Source organism: Coregonus clupeaformis, chromosome 23, assembly GCF_020615455.1.
Source record: "Coregonus clupeaformis isolate EN_2021a chromosome 23, ASM2061545v1, whole genome shotgun sequence".
Lineage (NCBI taxonomy): Eukaryota > Metazoa > Chordata > Actinopteri > Salmoniformes > Salmonidae > Coregonus > Coregonus clupeaformis.
The window spans coordinates 16246890-16264479 of record NC_059214.1 but is presented as its reverse complement, the minus strand read 5'-3'; the positions used below and the strand labels follow the sequence as shown (position 1 = coordinate 16264479).

The 17590-nt window shown below is 46.5% G+C and overlaps 1 long non-coding RNA gene across 2 annotated transcripts; it reads right to left on the bottom strand.

The window, feature by feature from the left end:
* Positions 1 to 8363: 8363 nt before the first annotated feature.
* LOC121536225 lies at positions 8364 to 10011 on the bottom strand. Of its 2 annotated transcripts, none has more exons than XR_005994834.2 (5): positions 9973 to 10011; positions 9537 to 9690; positions 9089 to 9341; positions 8856 to 8931; positions 8364 to 8737 (listed from the first exon to the last, which is right to left on the bottom strand). It is a non-coding gene; the product is annotated as an uncharacterized LOC121536225 (long non-coding RNA). The 2 variants fall into 2 exon arrangements; XR_005994833.2 differs by lacking the exon at positions 9973 to 10011 and adding an exon at positions 9847 to 9961.
* Between the last annotated feature and the right edge of the window lie 7579 nt (positions 10012 to 17590).

Here is a 17590-nt window from a genome sequence, read left to right as displayed (position 1 = left end):
CAGGCGGAGGGGCAGGTTTCCGAGTCGAGAGCCAGACTCGATCTCCCGGTGCGTACACCGGTCCCTCACTGCGGTGGCGGTCGGCGCTCGCCTTCTGTTGACGGATGGCACGCTGCAGATGGACATGGGCAGCGTCCCACGTCTCCTCCGAGCGCCGAATCCACTCGTCCACCGCAGGGGCCTCGATCTGGCTCTCGTGCCATGGTGCCAGGACCGGCTGATAACCTAAAACACACTGGAAGGGTGTTAAATTGGTGGAGGAGTGGCGGAGAGAGTTCTGGGCCATCTCTGCCCAGGGGATGAACCTAGACCACTCCTCCGGCCGGTCCCGGCAATAGGACCTCAAAAACCTACCCACATCCTGGTTGACACGTTCCACCTGCCCATTACTCTCTGGGTGGTATCCCGAGGTAAGGCTTACCGAGACCCCCAACCGTTCCATGAACGCCCCCCAAACTCTGGAGGTGAACTGGGGACCTCGGTCAGACACTATATCCTCGGGTACCCCATAGTGCCGGAAAACATGGGTGAATAGGGCCTCAGCGGTTTGTAGGGCAGTAGGGAGACCCGGCATGGGAAGGAGACGACAGGCCTTGGAAAACCGATCCACAACGACCAAAATGGTGGTATTCCCCTGGGAGGGAGGAAGGTCGGTTACGAAATCCACCGATAGGTGGGACCATGGTCGTTGTGGAACGGGCAGGGGATGTAGCTTACCCCTGGGCAAATGTCTAGGCGCCTTACACTGGGCACACACCGAGCAGGAGGAGACATAAACCCTCACATCCCTGGCTAACGTTGGCCACCAGTATTTCATGCTAAGACAGTGCAATGTCCGGCCAATACCTGGATGTCCAGAGGAGGGTGATGTATGAGCCCAATAAATAAGTCGATCACGAATCTCGAGCGGAACGTACGTCCGCCCCACAGGACACTCGGGGGGAGTAGGGTCGGTACGCAGTGCCCGCTCGATTTCTGAATCGACCTCCCATACCACCGGAGCCACCAAACAAGACTCCGGCAGTATGGAAGTAGGCTCGTTGGACCTCTCCTCTGTGTCATACCGCCGGGACAGGGCATCTGCCTTACCATTCTGGGACCCAGGGATGTATGTGATCTTAAAAACGAACCGGGTTAGGAACATGTTCCACCTAGCCTGACGAGGGTTCAATCTCCTAGCTGCCCGGATGTACTCCAGGTTACGGTGATCCGTCAGAATGAGGAAAGGGTGTTGAGCCCCCTCAAGCCAATGCCTCCACACCTTTAGGGCCTGAACTACGGCTAACAGCTCCCTGTCCCCAACATCATAGTTACTCTCCGCCGAGCTGAGCTTCTTGGAGTAGAACGCACAGGGGCGGAGTTTAGGTGGCGCGCCCGGACCGTTGTGATAGAACTGCCCCAATACCGGTCTCGGACGCTGTCTACCTCTACTTGGAATGGTAAAGAGGGATCCGGATGCGCCAGAACAGGAGCCGAGGTGAACAGGTTCTTTAGTTTGACAAATGCCCTGTCCGCCTCAGCCGACCACTGCAACGCACCGGACCCCCTTTAGCAGGGACGTAATGGGAGCTGCAACCTGTCCGAAACCCCGAATAAACCTCCGGTAGTAATTAGCAAAACCCAAGAACTGCTGCACCTCTTTTACAGTGGTTGTAGTTTGCCAATTACGCACAGCCGATACCCGGTCTACCTCTATCTCCACGCCAGACGCGGACAACCGATAACCCAAAAAGGAGACGGACTCCTGGAAGAACAGGCATTTCTCTGCCTTGACATACAAGTCATGCTCCAACAGTCGTCTCAACACTTCGGCGCACCTGGGCTACATGCTCGGCTCGTGTAGAAGAATACACTAGGATGTCGTCGATGTACACCACTACACCCTGCCCATGCATGTCCCGGAAAATCTCGTCAACAAAGGATTGGAAGACTGAAGGAGCATTCATTAACCCGTATGGCATGACGAGATACTCGTAATGACCCGAGGTGGTGCTAAATGCTGTTTTCCATTCATCCCCCCTCCCTAATGCGCACCAGATTGTGCCGCGCTCCTGAGATCCAACTTTGTGAAGAACCGCGCTCCGCGTAATGACTCTGTCATCGTCGCAATCAGTGGAAGTGGGTAACTGTATTTTACTGTGATCTGATTGAGACTACGGTAATCAATACACGGGCGCAATCCCCCGTCCTTCTTCTTCACAAAGAAGAAACTGGAGGAGACCGGAGAAGTGGAGGACCGTATGTATCCCTGTGCCAAGGACTCGGCTATGTAAGTCTCCATAGCCGCAGTTTCCTCTTGAGACAGGGGATACACATGGCTCCGGGGAAGAGCTGCTCCTGTCTGGAGATTTATCGCACAGTCCCCCTGTCTATGAGGAGGTAGCCGTGTTGCCCTCGATTTGCTAAACACGAGTGCTAAATCCTCATACTCGGGGGAATGCGCAGTGCTGGGCACTTGGTTCGGACTCTCTACCGAGGTCGCCCCTATGGAAACACCTAGACATCTCCCTACACACTGGGCAGACCACTCCATAAGAGCCCTCTGTTGCCACGCTATGGTAGGATCATGGGTGCTAACCAGGGGAAGGCCCAACACCACTGGGTACGCAGGAGAGTCAATCAGATAGAACTGAATGATTTCCTCATGACCCCCTGCGTCGTCATCGTCAGCGGTGCTGTGACATCCCTGATCAGACCCGACCCCAACGGCCGGCTGTCTAATGCGTGGACAGGAATGGAACTTCTACCGGCCGAAGGGGAATTCCTAACCTAGCACAAAATGCCCGATCAATAAAGTTCCCAGCTACGCCTGAATCTACTAGCGCCTTATGCTGGGAATGAGGTGCCACCTGTGGAAATCTCACAGGAATACTCATGTGACCAACAGAGAGCTCTGGGTAAGTGGAGCGCCTACTCACCTGAAATGACTCCCCAGTGCGTGGCCTGCTGTCACCTCTCCCAGGAGACCCTCCCAGCACCTGGCCGCGGTGTGTCCTCCACGACCACAGGTGGTGCAGGGGATGGCCTCCCTCGGGTTCCCTCTCCTCCTCTCTCTAGCACCAGCACCTCCGAGCTCCATAGGAATCGGCTCGGAGGTGCTGGAGGGTGGAAATGGACGACCCCCACTCGGGGACGTCCGCGGGTAGCCAGCAGGGTGTCTAGACGGATGGAGATGTCCACCAGCTGGTCGAACAACAGGTTGGTGTCCCTGCAGGCCATCTCACGACGAACGTCCTCTCGTAGGCTACACCGGTAGTGGTCGATGAGGGCCCTCTCATTCCACCCCGCATCCGCTGCTAGTGTCCGGAACTCCAGTGCGAACTCCTGTGCGCTCCTCTTCCCCTGTCGGAGGTGGAATAGACGCTCTCCCGCCGCTTTCCCCTCAGGTGGATGATCGAAGACAGTCCTGAAGTGGCGGGAAAACTCCGCGTAGGTGATGGTTGCGGCGTCTATTCCCCTCCATTCGGCGTTGGCCCACTCCAACGCCTTGCCGGAGAGACAGGAGATGAGGGCGGAGACGCTCTCGTATCCCGAGGGCGCCGGGTGTATAGTGGCAAGGTAAAGTTCTACCTGTAGGAGGAAGCCCTGACACCCGGCTGCAGAACCGTCATATGCCCTCGGGAGGCGAGGCCGATGCCACTGGGTTCCGGTGCTGAGAGAGGAGGACTGGCCGTTGGTGCTGGGATGGTGTGAGAAGGCGTGGGCACCTCCCGATTCATCAAACGGGCGCAGTGTGTTGGACACCTCGTCCATGGCGGCCCCGAAGTTGCCGGATCGTGGTGTCCTGGTAATTGATCCGGTATTCCAGGGATTCGGGTGCCGCCGCTGTTCCTGCTGACTCCATGATGGTGTGTTGTTCTGTCAGAAGGGAACCGATGTGGATGTGGTGGAGGAGTCAGGTGCAGGACACAGAGGTTAAGTCCAACAGACTTTAATAATCCAAAGTCAAATAACACGACCTCGACCAAAACAAGAGGCGAGGGAGAATTACGCAAACACGCGTAAACACTAAACATAAAACAAACAGAGTGCAAACACGAAGCTCCGAACAACATGACAGGGAAAAACAACACACAATAATACTAACACAAAACAAGGAACTTATAGGGCACGCAATCAACACACAATTGGCCACAGGTGGTACAGACAGACAAAAGCAATGGACTGCAGAAACATAGAGCGGTGGCAGCTAGTACTCCGGGGACGGCGCTCGCCGAAGCCTGCCCGAACCAGGAGGAGGAGCAGTCTCGGCCGAAACCGTGACACACTTAACATTCACACACAATTCTGGATCATCTTAAACCATAGTGTTAACTGCTACAATAAAATTAGGTGCAAGGAAATACTATGAAAATACCAGTAAATACTAAAACCACCTCAAGTGCCATGGTAAAAGTACTTAGATGGAAGTTTGGTTTCTTACGGGGCCGATGCATTTGGTGAATCGGTCGTCAGCCTGTATGTGGTCATACACCTCTTTGACCACTCTTCATCGCAGAGCACTGCTGTGGTGGGCCTCACACACGTTCATGACCACTCCCATGCATATAGTATTCTAGCTGATATTGGATCTGTGCTTATGGACAAGAGCTCTATGAAGGACTGAGACAGAATGTGTCGCCCCCCGGTGGGGTGAATAACTACTGCCCCTGTCGGAGGCTGAGCACCAGGTGGTCTTCCTTGACAGCAAACCTGACAGCGTAGCAGTAGCTCATGGGGAGGTAGACCTAGCGACAGTGGCACCACAGAGTGGAAGGGTGAGCAGGGAACCAGGTAGGGAACAGCCTGAACATGGACCAAAGAACAGGAAAAGTTGAAAAATAGCTGGAGGGAATATTTAACATAAAGATACATTTCACAAGTAGTCAAGAGTGAGCGATCTATCCAATTTAAACTTTTATGCATAGGTATGTATAAAGACGAATAAATCATATTTTGTTGCCTTACAACCTGGAATTAAAATGGATTTTTTGGGGGTTTGTATCATTTGATTTACACAACATGCCTACCACTTTGAAGATGCAAAATATATTTTATTGTGAAACAAACAAGAAATAAGACAAGAAAAAAGAAAACTTGAGCGTGCATAACTATTCACCCCCCCCAAAGTCAATACTTTGTAGAGCCACCTTTTGCAGCAATTACAGCTGCAAGTCTCTTGGGGTATGTCTCTATAAGCTTGCCACATCTAGCCACTGGGATTTTTGCCCATTCTTCAAGGCAAAACTGCTCCTTCAAGTTGGATGGGTTCCGCTGGTGTACAGCAATCTTTAAGTCATACCACAGATTCTCAATTGGATTGAGGTCTGGGCTTTGACTAAGCCATTCCAAGACATTTAAATGTTTCCCCTTAAACCAAAGATTTGTTCATCAACGAGGCGGCCGCAAAGGATATCCTACAGACACCCGACAAGCCCCAAATCCCTGTCATTCGCAGGCGAAAGAGACGAAGATATCGTGGACGTAGGTCGGGGTGCCTCGTAAGGATCCGACGGCGAGCGAGTAAACTGCCTCTTCCATCAATCCTCTTAGCCAATCTTCAATCATTGGAAAATGAATTAGATGTCCAACGATTATGCTTATCCTACCAACGGGACATTAAAAACTGTAATATCTTATGTTTCACTGAGTCGTGGCTGAACTACGACATGGACAACATACAGCTAGCGGGCTATACGCTACATAGGCAGGATAGAACGGCTGACTCCGGTAAGACAAGGGGTGGTGGTCTGTGTATATTTGTAAACAACAACTGGTGCATAAAATCGAATACTAAGGAAGTCTCTAGGTTTTGCTCGCCTGAGGTAGAGTATCGTATGATAAGCTGTAGACCACACTATTTACCAAGAGAGTTTTCAGCTATATTTTTCATAGCTGTCTATTTACCACCACAAACCAATGCTGGCATTAAGATTGCACTCAATGAGCTGTATAAGGCCATAACTAAACAGGAAAACGCTCAACCAGAGACAGCGCTCCTAGTGGCCGGGGACTTTAATGCAAGGAAACTTAAATCTGTTCTACCTAATTTCTACCAGCATGTTAAATGTGCAACCAGAGGGAAAAAAACTCTAGACCACCTTTCCTCCACACACAGAGATGCATACAAAGCTCTCCCTCGCCCTCCATTTGGCAAATCTGACCATAACTCTATCCTCCTGATTCCTGCATATAAGCAAAAACTAAAGCAGGAAGCACCAGTGAACCAGTCTCGGTTAATAGAAAAGTGGTCAGATGACACAGATGCTAAGCTACAGGACTGTTTTGCTAGTACAGACTGGAACATGTTCCGGGATTCTTCTGATAGCATTGAGGAGTACACCACATCAGTCACTGGCTTCTTTAATAAGTGCATCGATGACGTCGTCCCCACAGTGACCGTACGTACATACCCCAAACAGAAGCCATGGATTACAGGCAACATCCACACTGAGCTAAAGGGTAGAGCTGCCGCTTTCAAGGAGCGGGACTCTAACCCGGACGCTTATAAGAAATCCTGCTATGCCCTCCGACGAACCATCAAACAGGCAAAGAGTCAATACAGAACTAAGATTGAATCGTACTACACCGGCTCTGACTCTCGTCGGATGTGGCATGGCTTGAAAACTATTACAGACTACAAAGGGAAGCACAGCGGTGAGCTGCCCAGTGACACAAGCCTACCAGACTAGCTAAACCACTTCTATGCTCGCTTCGAGGCAAGCAACACTGAAGCATGCATGAGAGCACCAGCTGTTCCGGATGACTATGTGATCACGCTCTCCGTAGCTGATGTGAGTAAGACTTTTAAGCAGGTCAACATTCACAAGGCCACAGGGCCAGACGGATTACCCGGACGTGTACTCCGAGCATGTGCTGACCAACTGGCAAGTGTCTTCACCGACATTTTCAACATGTCCCTGACTGAGTCTGTAATACCAACATGTTTCAAGCATACCACCATAGTCCCCATGCCTAAGGACACTAAGATAACCTGCCTAAATGACTACCGACCCGTAGCACTGACGTCTGTGCTTTGAAAGGCTGGTCATGGCTCACATCAACACCATTATCCCAGAAACCCTAGACCCACTCCAATTTGCATACCGCCCGAACAGATCCACAGACTCCACACTGCCCTTTCCCACCTGGACAAGAGGAACACCTATGTGAGAATGCTATTCATTGACTACAGCTCAGCGTTCAACACCATAGTGCCCTCAAAGCTCATCACTAAGCTAAGGATCCTGGGACTAAACACCTCCCTCTGCAACTGGATCCTGGGCTTCCTGACGGGCTGCCCCCAGGTGGTAAGGGTAGGTAACAACACATCTGCCACGCTGATCCTCAACATGGGGGCCCCTCAAGGGTGCATGCTCAGTCCCCTCCTGTACTCCCTGTTCACCAATGACTGCATGGCCAGGCACGACTCCAACACCATCATTAAGTTTGCCGATGACACAACAGTGATAGGCCTGATCACCGACAACGATGAGACAGCCTATAGGGAGGAGATCAGAGACCTGGCCGTGTGGTGCCAGGATAACAACCGCTCCCTCAACGTGACAAAGACAAAGGAGATGATTGTGGACTACAGGAAAAAAAAGAGGACTGAGCACGCCCCCATTCTCATCGACAGGCTGTTGTGGAACAGGTTGAGAGCTTCAAGTTCCTTGGTGTCCACATCACCAACGAACTATCATGGTCCAAACACACCAAGACAGTCGTGAAGAGGGCACGACAAAGCCTATTCTCCCTCAGGAGACTGAAAAGATTTGGCATGGGTCCTCAGATCCTCAAAAGGTTCTATAGCTGCACCATCGAGAGCATCCTGACTGGTTGCATCACCGCCTGGTATGGCAACTGCTCGGCCTCCGACTGCAAGGCACTACAGAGGATAGTGCGTACGGCCCAGTACATCACTGGGGCCAAGCTTCCTGCCATCCAGGACCTCTATACCAGGCGGTGTCAGAGGAAGGGCCTCAAAATTGTCAAAGACTCCAGCCACCCTAGTCATAGATTGTTCTCTCTGCTACCGCACGGCAAGCGGTACCGGAGCGCCAAGTCTAGGTCCAAAAGGCTTCTCAACAGCTTCTACCCCCAAGCCATAAGACTCCTGAACAGCTAATCATGGCTACCCAGACTATTTGCACCCCCACCCCATCTTTTTACGCTGCTGCTACTCTGTTAATTATTTATGCATAGTCACTTTAACTCTACCCACATGTACATATTACCTCAACTACCTCAACTAGCCGGTGCCCCCGCACATTGACTCTGCACCGGTACCCCCCCTGTATATAGCCTCCCTACTGTTATCTTATTTTACTTCTGCTCTTTTTTTCTCAGCACCTTTTTGTTGTTGTTGTTTTATTTTACCTTTTTATTAAGAAATACATGTATTGTTGGTTAAGGGCTGTAAGTAAGCATTTCATGGTAATATCCAGGCCAGGTGAGGCACCACGTCCGGGGTCTCTGGCAGGGCAAACTCCCCTGGGGGCCAGGAGAGGCTGGAGAGCTGCTGGGAGGACACTAGGTCGGCCAGGAAGGCCAGCACGGTGTTGTAGAGTGTGATGGTGTTGGCGCACACCAGGTGTTGGCACGCAAGCCCTGCCCCTGCTCTGTCCTGCCGGTGGTGGTAGAGACGGACGCTGAAGTCGTGGCACAGGCAGGCATCCACGAAGTGCACCAGGGTCTGAGAGATGAGGACGGAGGGCGCTGGGGCACGCGCCAAGAGTCAGCACATCTCCCCGCTCACCTGGGGGCAAACAAACACCAAAAAACAGCACATTAGAATACTTCCAATTCAATACAACGCTACTCATCTCAGAAACCATTTAAATTGTTTTCTTTTGATTCAAGAGGGTTGTCCATACCTGCTCCGAGATCTGTAGGTCCCTGGTGGTCTCTGGGATGTGGAAGAACGTGCGTGCTGATATCAGACCTTCAGCTCTAACCAGAAGAGAAGCAAAGACAGGCAGAGTGTAGAGTTACAGATTTGGTACTTAGACTTAATTTACATTGTGAAATAATTCCATTGTGTGAGTGATCACTGTAAGATAATGCTGGTGATGTCCAGCCATGTGTGTGTGGTTGGGGTACCCCTAACCTTCCTCCAGTTTCTGTGTGTCGTGTGAGCCGGGCACCAATATGGCGAGGGGCAACGGGCAGTCCCAGATATTTGCCTGCTGGAGCTGTTTGAGCTAGAGCAGAGCGGAAAGCAGGGGCACGTCCTGGTCCTCGCTCCCTGGGCTGGGGGCAGGCAGGGCGTGTAGCAGCATCAGCAGGGCCCCCGTGCACTGCAGCTCCTGGGCCTCCTCCATCTTGGACAGGCCATCTTCACTCAGCGGGCCACGAGACGCCTGGGAGGGACAGCACACACAGACACAGTCAGTACAACTACACTGCTGTCTGAAGTCAAGTGTCTTGAGATGGGCTTACATGGGATTGGTGTATGCATCAGCATAATAATCTGTCATAGTCTAGAAAGTAGTTATTCAACTAGTCACTAGTCTTCGGGTAGGAAATGTTTTCGTAATGCCGTTTTTTGCTCCCACCTTAATGCTGATGTGTACTTTGTGAGTCTTCTCTCCTGCATCCCTGAGACTGTTAGTGACGCAGAGAGTCCTTAGTGTCCCCTCCTGCTCCTTTTCTGTGACCTCTGAACTTTCACCTCTGCCAAGCTTTGTCTCCAGCCAGTCTGTCAGGATCCTGCAACAAGAGCATAGAGAACACACATCAAAGAGGTAAGAAGCTCTAGGAGATACCAGCTGGTGAAAAGCTGGTGAAAACTGCCAGATGTGGAGAGAAAGGTTGTCCATTGCGTCCAAATGAAAATATACAAAAGGCTGCCTCATTTGAACATACAGTACATGTTCTGCAAGATGGACTTTGTTGCCACCCTGTGGTTATTGGCAGTATTCCGTCTAAAATAGATATTAGTATTCATCTGTAATTAATGATACAAGCAATTATAACAAGACAAATAAGTACTCTTATTGGTTGTGGGGATCTTTTGTTATTAATGTAACTATTCATTTGCATTATTGTTGTTATTAAATAATTCATTGTTGCTAAGGGTTTTACATGTTTTTCCTGGGAAAGCGTAGAATTTAGAATGTTTGCTTTAACTGTTATGATATAATTATTGTTGCTAAGGCATTGCATTATGGTATCTAAGATACCTTAGAATTCTGAAAGTTTGGTTCAATTGTTGCCTAGAGAATTTGAAAATTCACTGGGCAAGCTAAGATTCAGCTGACTTTTCTGTCTCTCTGGTGGATAATTACAGAACTACATTGGAACATATTTCAATCAACTCTTGCACTCTCATTCTGAATCAACGGTTTGACAATGTTTAACATTGACACCATTGGAACGTTTGAGCCTGTGATCTTCACCATTGGCAACGATGAGAGTGAGAGTGAGAGCGAGTATGATTTTGATGTTGTTGCCCCTTCCATGTCTCTGGAAGAGTTTTACAGATCTGTTGTGGATTCCACCAAGAGCTGGAATGAGACCCATAACATCATAAGAGAGTATTACCGCAAACTAGTTGAAAAGAGAGATGCACTGAATGTGGATATTTGTGGACAGGCGAACAAGCTGAATGAGTTTCGGGACAGAAAGAAGCACTTGGAAATAATCAGAGACCAGCTGGTGAAAACAGTCAGGTGCGTGGAGAGAAAGGTGCTCCATGCATTCAGTGCCACTTTCAGAAGAACGAAAGTCCTCAAGAAGAAACAGTCTCACAAGCAGCTCCTTGAGAATATCCTGGAGCAGATGCAGAGCAAGACTCAGAGAATGGAATCTGAGGTGCAGAGGCTTCAGAGGCAGCTGTCCATCAAACTGAAGTAATTTTACTAGGGTGTTAGCGGACAAAATTAAACGTTGGTTCTGGTGTTATACTTTGTATTCCATGTCATAGAGAAGCTTCCCAGGAACACACAACCCTTTATTTCATGAGGATAGGACTGACCATTGCTGAGATATCTTATTTGCTAGTGATTGGAAAAGGTCAAAAAGGTTGCGGACAGGTCAACGTTAATCTCTAGATGATAATGGCACCAAATCACCTGCCTGGCTCCTTAAATTCAACACTTTTTGTTCAATATCTCAAGATAGGGTGGTGATATTGTTATTACATTTTCAGGACTGAAGTACAACACATAGATTATTCAAATTAAAGTACAATCTATTACATTAAAATGCAATATTAAGCAAATTAGGCTGCATGGAATACATATTTACAGTAATTTAAACCAGGGTGGTCATAATATTAACAAATCTTCATGCTTTATGCAAAACAGAGTTTGTAACAATTTGAAAATTTAAAATAGAATACAACTTATTATACTATTTTATGTAAATGAGATACTTCATATGCTAATTGGTCTGCACAGAATAAAAATATATATACAGCATGTACAACCCATTTATTTAAAGTAAGGTGGTCATATTGTTAAGATATACTGATGATTAAGGTGTCGCCCACGTGTGCACACACACACACACACACCAGGGGTGGTAACAGAGTACATATAATTGGGACTACATAATAATGAACAAAAAGCAGAATTACTATTTACTAATTAGAAACTTTTAGGCTGTACACTACTGGTCAAAAGTTTTAGGACACCTACTCATTCAAGGCTATTTCTTTCTTTTTTTCTACATTGTAGAATAATAGTGAAGACATCAACACTATGAAATAACACATATGGAATCATGTAGTAATTTTGTAATATTTTTGAGATTCTTCAAATAGCCACCCTTTGCCTTGATGACAGCTTTAAACAAGATTGGCATTCTCTCAACCAGCTTCACCTGGAATGCTTTTCTAACAGTCTTGAAGGAGTTCCCACATATGCTGAGCACTTGTTGGCTGCTTTTCCTTCACTCTGCGGTCCGACTCATCCCAAACCATCTCAATTTGGTTTGAGGTCAGGGGATTGTGGAGGCCAGGTCATCTGATGCAGCACTCCATCACTCTCCTTCTTAGTCAAAAAGCCCTTACACAGCCTGGAGGTGTGTTGGGTCATTGTCCTGTTGAAAAACAAATGATAGTCCCACTAAGCCCAAACCAGATGGGATGGCGTATTGCTGCAGAATGCTGTGGTAGCCAAGTCTGCCTTGAATTCTAAATAAATCACAGACAGTGTCAACAGCAAAGCACCCCCACACCATAACACCTCCTCCTCCATGCTTTACGGTGGGAAATACACATGCGGAGGTCATCCGTTCACCCACACTGCGTCTCACAAAGACACGGTGGTTGGAACCAAAAATCTCACATTTGGACTCCAGACCAAAGGACACAATTGGGCTGCAATTCTGAGGCTGGTAACTCTAACAAACTTATCCTCTGCAGCAGAGGTAACTCTGAGTCTACCATTCCTTTGGTGGTCCTCATGAGAGCAAGTTTCATCATAGCGCTTGATGGTTTTTGCAACTGCACTTGAAGAAACTTTCAAAGTTCTTGAAATGTTCCGTATTGACTGACCTTCATGTCTTAAAGTAATGATGGACTGTCGTTTCTCTTTGCTTATTTGAGCTGTTCCTGCCATGATATGGACTTGGTCTTTTACCAAATAGGGCTATCTTCTGTATACCCCCCCTACCTTGTCACAACACAACTGATTGGCTCAAACACATTAAGAAGGAAAGAAATTCCACAAATTAACATTTAAGAAGGCACACCTGTTAATTGAAATCCATTCCAAGTGACTGCCTCATTAAGCTGGTTGAGAGAATGCAAAGAGTATGCAAAGCTGTCATCAAGCCAAAGGGTGGCTATTTGAAGAATCTCAAATATAAAATATATTTTCATTTGTTTAACACTTTTTCGGTTACTACATGATTCCATATGTGTTATTTCATAGTTTTGATGTCTTCACTATTATTCTACAATGTAGACTTCAGAAAGTATTCACACTCCTTGACTTTTTCCACATTTTGTTGTGTTACAGTCTGAACTTAAAATTTATTAAATTGAGATTTTGTGTCACCCCATAATGTGAAAGTGGACATTTGTACAAATTAATACAAAATGAAAAGCTGAAATGTCTTGGTCAATAAGTATTCAATACCTTTGTTATGGCAAGCCTAAATAAGTTCAAGAAAGACTACCTCATCTCTGTACCCCACACATACATTTATCTGTAAGGTCCCTCAGTCGAGCAGTGAATTTCAAGCACAGATTCAAACACAAAGACCTGAGAGGTTTTCCAATGCCTTGCAAAAAAGGGTACCCATTGATAGATGGGTAAAAAAAAAAGCTGAATATCCCTTTGAGCATGGTGAAGTTACAGTATTAATTACACTTTGGATGGTGTATCTGTCACGATCGTCGTAAGAACCGGACCAAGGCGCAGCGTGATAGGCGTACATCTTTTAATGAGTACTTTAACACATGAACAAAACAACAAAACGATACGTGCAGTCTAAAGGTTCACCAACACAAACCTATACAGATCAAGATCCCACAATTAACTGTGCCAAACAGGCTGCCTAAGTATGGTTCCCAATCAGAGACAACGAGAATCAGCTGCCTCTGATTGGGAACCACCCTGGCCAACATAGAAAACACGATCTAGAACATAAACCTAGAAAACTAAACATAGAAACTAACACCCTGGCTCAACATTAAAGAGTCCCCAGAGCCAGGGCGTGACAGTATCAATACACCCAGTCACTACAAAGATACAGGCGTCCTTCCTAACTCAGTTGCCGAAAATAAGGAAGCCTGTATAGAACACAAATATTACAAAACATGCATCCTGTTAACAATAAGGCACTAAAGTAAAACTGCAAAAAATGTGGCAAAGGATTTAACTTTATGTCCTGAATACAAAGTGTTATGTTTGGGGCAAATCCAACACAACACATCACTGAGTACCACTCTTCATATTTTCAAGCATGGTGGTGGCTGCATCATGTTATGTGTATAGTTGTCATCGGCAAGGACTAGGGAGTTTTTTAGGATAAAAATAAACGGAATAGAGCGAAGTACAGGCAGAATCCTAGAAGAAAACCTTGTTCAGTCTGCTTTCCAACAGACACTGGGAGACAAATTCACCTTTCAGCAGGACAATAACCTAAAACGCAAGGCCAAATATACACTGGAGTTGCTTACCAAGACGACATTGAATGTTACTTAGTGGCCTAGTTACAGTTTTGACAAATCGGCTTGAAATTCTATGACAAGACATGAAAATGGCTGTCTAGCAATGATAAACAACTAACTTGACAGAGCTTGATGAATTTAAAAAAGGATAATGTGCAAATATTGTACAATCCAGGTGTGCAAAGCTCTTAGAGACATACCCAGAAAGACTCACAGCTGTAAATCGCTGCCAAAGTTGATTCTAACATGTATTGACTCAGTGGTGTAAATACTTACAGTGGGGAAAAAAAGTATTTAGTCAGCCACCAATTGTGCAAGTTCTCCCACTTAAAAAGATGAGAGAGGTCGTCAACTATGACAGACAAAATGAGAATTTTTTTCTCCAGAAAATCACATTGTAGGATTTTTTATGAATTTATTTGCAAATTATGGTGGAAAATAAGTATTTGATCAATAACAAAAGTTTCTCAATACTTGTTATATACCCTTTGTTGGCAATGACACAGGTCAAACGTTTATTGTAAGTCTTCACAAGGTTTTCACACACTGTTGCTGGTATTTTGGCCCATTCCTCCATGCAGATCTCCTCTAGAGCAGTGATGTTTTGGGGCTGTCGCTGGGCAACACAGACTTTCAACTCCCTCCAAAGATTTTCTATGGGGTTGAGATCTGGAGACTGGCTAGGCCACTCCAGGACCTTGAAATGCTTCTTACGAAGCCACTCCTTCGTTGCCCGGGCGGTGTGTTTGGGATCATTGTCATGCTGAAAGACCCAGCCACGTTTCATCTTCAATGCCCTTGCTGATGGAAGGAGGTTTTCACTCAAAATCTCACGATACATGGCCCCATTCATTCTTTCCTTTACACGGATCAGTCGTCCTGGTCCCTTTGCAGAAAAACAGCCCCAAAGCATGATATTTCCACCCCCATGCTTCACAGTAGGTATGGTGTTCTTTGGATGCAACTCAGCATTCTTTGTCCTCCAAACATGACGAGTTGAGTTTTTACCAAAAAGTTCTATTTTGGTTTCATCTGACCATATGACATTCTCCCAATCCTCTTCTGGATCATCCAAATGCACTCTAGCAAACTTCAGATGGGCCTGGACATGTACTGGCTTAAGCAGGGGGACACGTCTGGCACTGCACTGCAGCAGGGGGACACGTCCCTGGCGGCGTAGTGTGTTAATGATGGTAGGCTTTGTTACATTGGTCCCAGCTCTCTGCAGGTCATTCACTAGGTCCCCCCGTGTGGTTCTGGGATTTTTGCTCACCGTTCTTGTGATCATTTTGACCCCACGGGGTGAGATCTTGCGTGGAGCCCCAGATCGAGGGAGATTATCAGTGGTCTTGTATGTCTTCCATTTCCTAATAATTGCTCCCACAGTTGATTTCTTCAAACCAAGCTGCTTACCTATTGCAGATTCAGTCTTCCCAGCCTGGTGCAGGTCTACAATTTTGTTTCTGGTGTCCTTTGACAGCTCTTTGGCCTTGGCCATAGTGGAGTTTGGATTGTGACTGTTTGAGATTGTGGACAGGTGTCTTTTATACTGATAACAAGTTCAAACAGGTGCCATTAATACAGGTAACGAGTGGAGGACAGAGGAGCCTCTTAAAGAAGAAGTTACAGGTCTGTGAGAGCCAGAAATCTTGCTTGTTTGTAGGTGACCAAATACTTTTTTTCCACCATAATTTGCAAATAAATTCATAAAAAATCCTCCAATGTGATTTTCTGGATTTATTTTCCTCAATTTTTCTGTCATAGTTGACGTGTACCTATGATGAAAATTACAGGCCTCTCTCATCTTTTTAAGTGGGAGAACTTGCACAATTGGTGGCTGACTAAATACTTTTTCCCCCACTGTACGTAAATTAGATTTTTCTGTATTTCATTTTCAATAAATACGCTGAAAGTTCTAAAAACATGTTTTCACTTTGTCATTATGGGGTATTGTGTGTAGATGGGTGAGATAAAAATAAAAATAAATCAATTTTGAATTCAGGCTGCAACACAACAAAATGTAGAATAAGTCAAGGGGTATGATTACTTTCTGAAGGCACTGTATATCACAGTTGTTGTATTCAGTAGCCCAACGGATTAGGCCTAGATTGCCACCTGCATACACACACACACAAACCACACAGCCCGCAGCATCCCCACACACTCACACAGCACCCCCACCAGAACACACACCACACATAGCCTAACACAGACACACTTCTCACGAAGTCTGATCTGCAACACAGAAGGCTACTAGTCTAATCACATAGCTTACTTCTAAGAAAGGCCTACACCTGAGTTGGGTTACGTTGTAATCCCACACAGCTAGCAAGCTAGGACTCCTCATGGAAATGGGGGTGGCGACACGTGAATTTGGACCAATCCCTGACAACCCATACATCAAAACGTAGATACGAAGCGCTACTATGTAACCTGCTATGTTTTTTTCGTGTCTCTGAAAACATCTGAACGACAAAAGCGAAGGAAAAACCGTTTTACCTTATATTTCAGTCAAAAGACGTCTGATGACCGTGATTCACATTTTTTAAACATTTTTTTGTCATTTAGCAGACGCTCTTATCCAGAGCGACTTACAGTTAGTGAGTGCATACATTTTCCATACTGGCCCCCCGTGGGAATCGAACCCACAACCCTGGCGTTGCAAGCGCCATGCTCTACCAACTGAGCTACAGGAGGCCTCAAGACTTTTCCATACTTCTTGGCAATACAATGTTACATCGATCTTACTCTCATAGGTTGAGGAATACCCATTGCAAAGAGCAAATACAGTTGAAGTCGGAAGTTTACATACACTTAGGTTGGAGTCATTAAAACTCGTTTTTCAACCACTCCACAAATTTCTTGTTAACAAACTATAGTTTTGGCAAGTCGGTTAGGACATTTACTTTGTGCAGGACAAGTATACAAAAGTATCTATAGCCACAGTAAAATAGCCACAGTAAATCTATAGCCACAGTAAAATGAGTCCTATATCAACATAACCTGAAAGGCCGCTCAGCAAAGAAGAAGCCACTGGTCCAAAACCGCCATAAAAAAGACAGACTACGGTTTGCAACTGCACATGGGGACAAAGATCATACTTTTTGGAGAAATGTCCTCTGGTCTGATGAAACAAAAATAGAACTGTTTGGCCATAATGACCATCGTTATGTTTGGGAATGTGATGAAAGAAATAAAAGCTGAAATAAATAATTCTCTCTGCTATTATGCTGACATTTCCCATTCTTAAAATAAAGTGGTGATCCTAACTGACCTAAGACAGGGACTTTTTACTAGGATTAAATGTCAGGAATTGTGAAAAACTGAGTTTAAATGTATTTGGCTAAGGTGTATGTAAACTTCTGACTTCAACTGTACATGCCCACGAAGGTTCTGGCAGGAGGCGGGGCCATGACTACACCAGTGAGAGGAACCAATTAAGTTCCTGACTAGCAACAGAGATGTATTGGCTGTCTAGATGTGCAA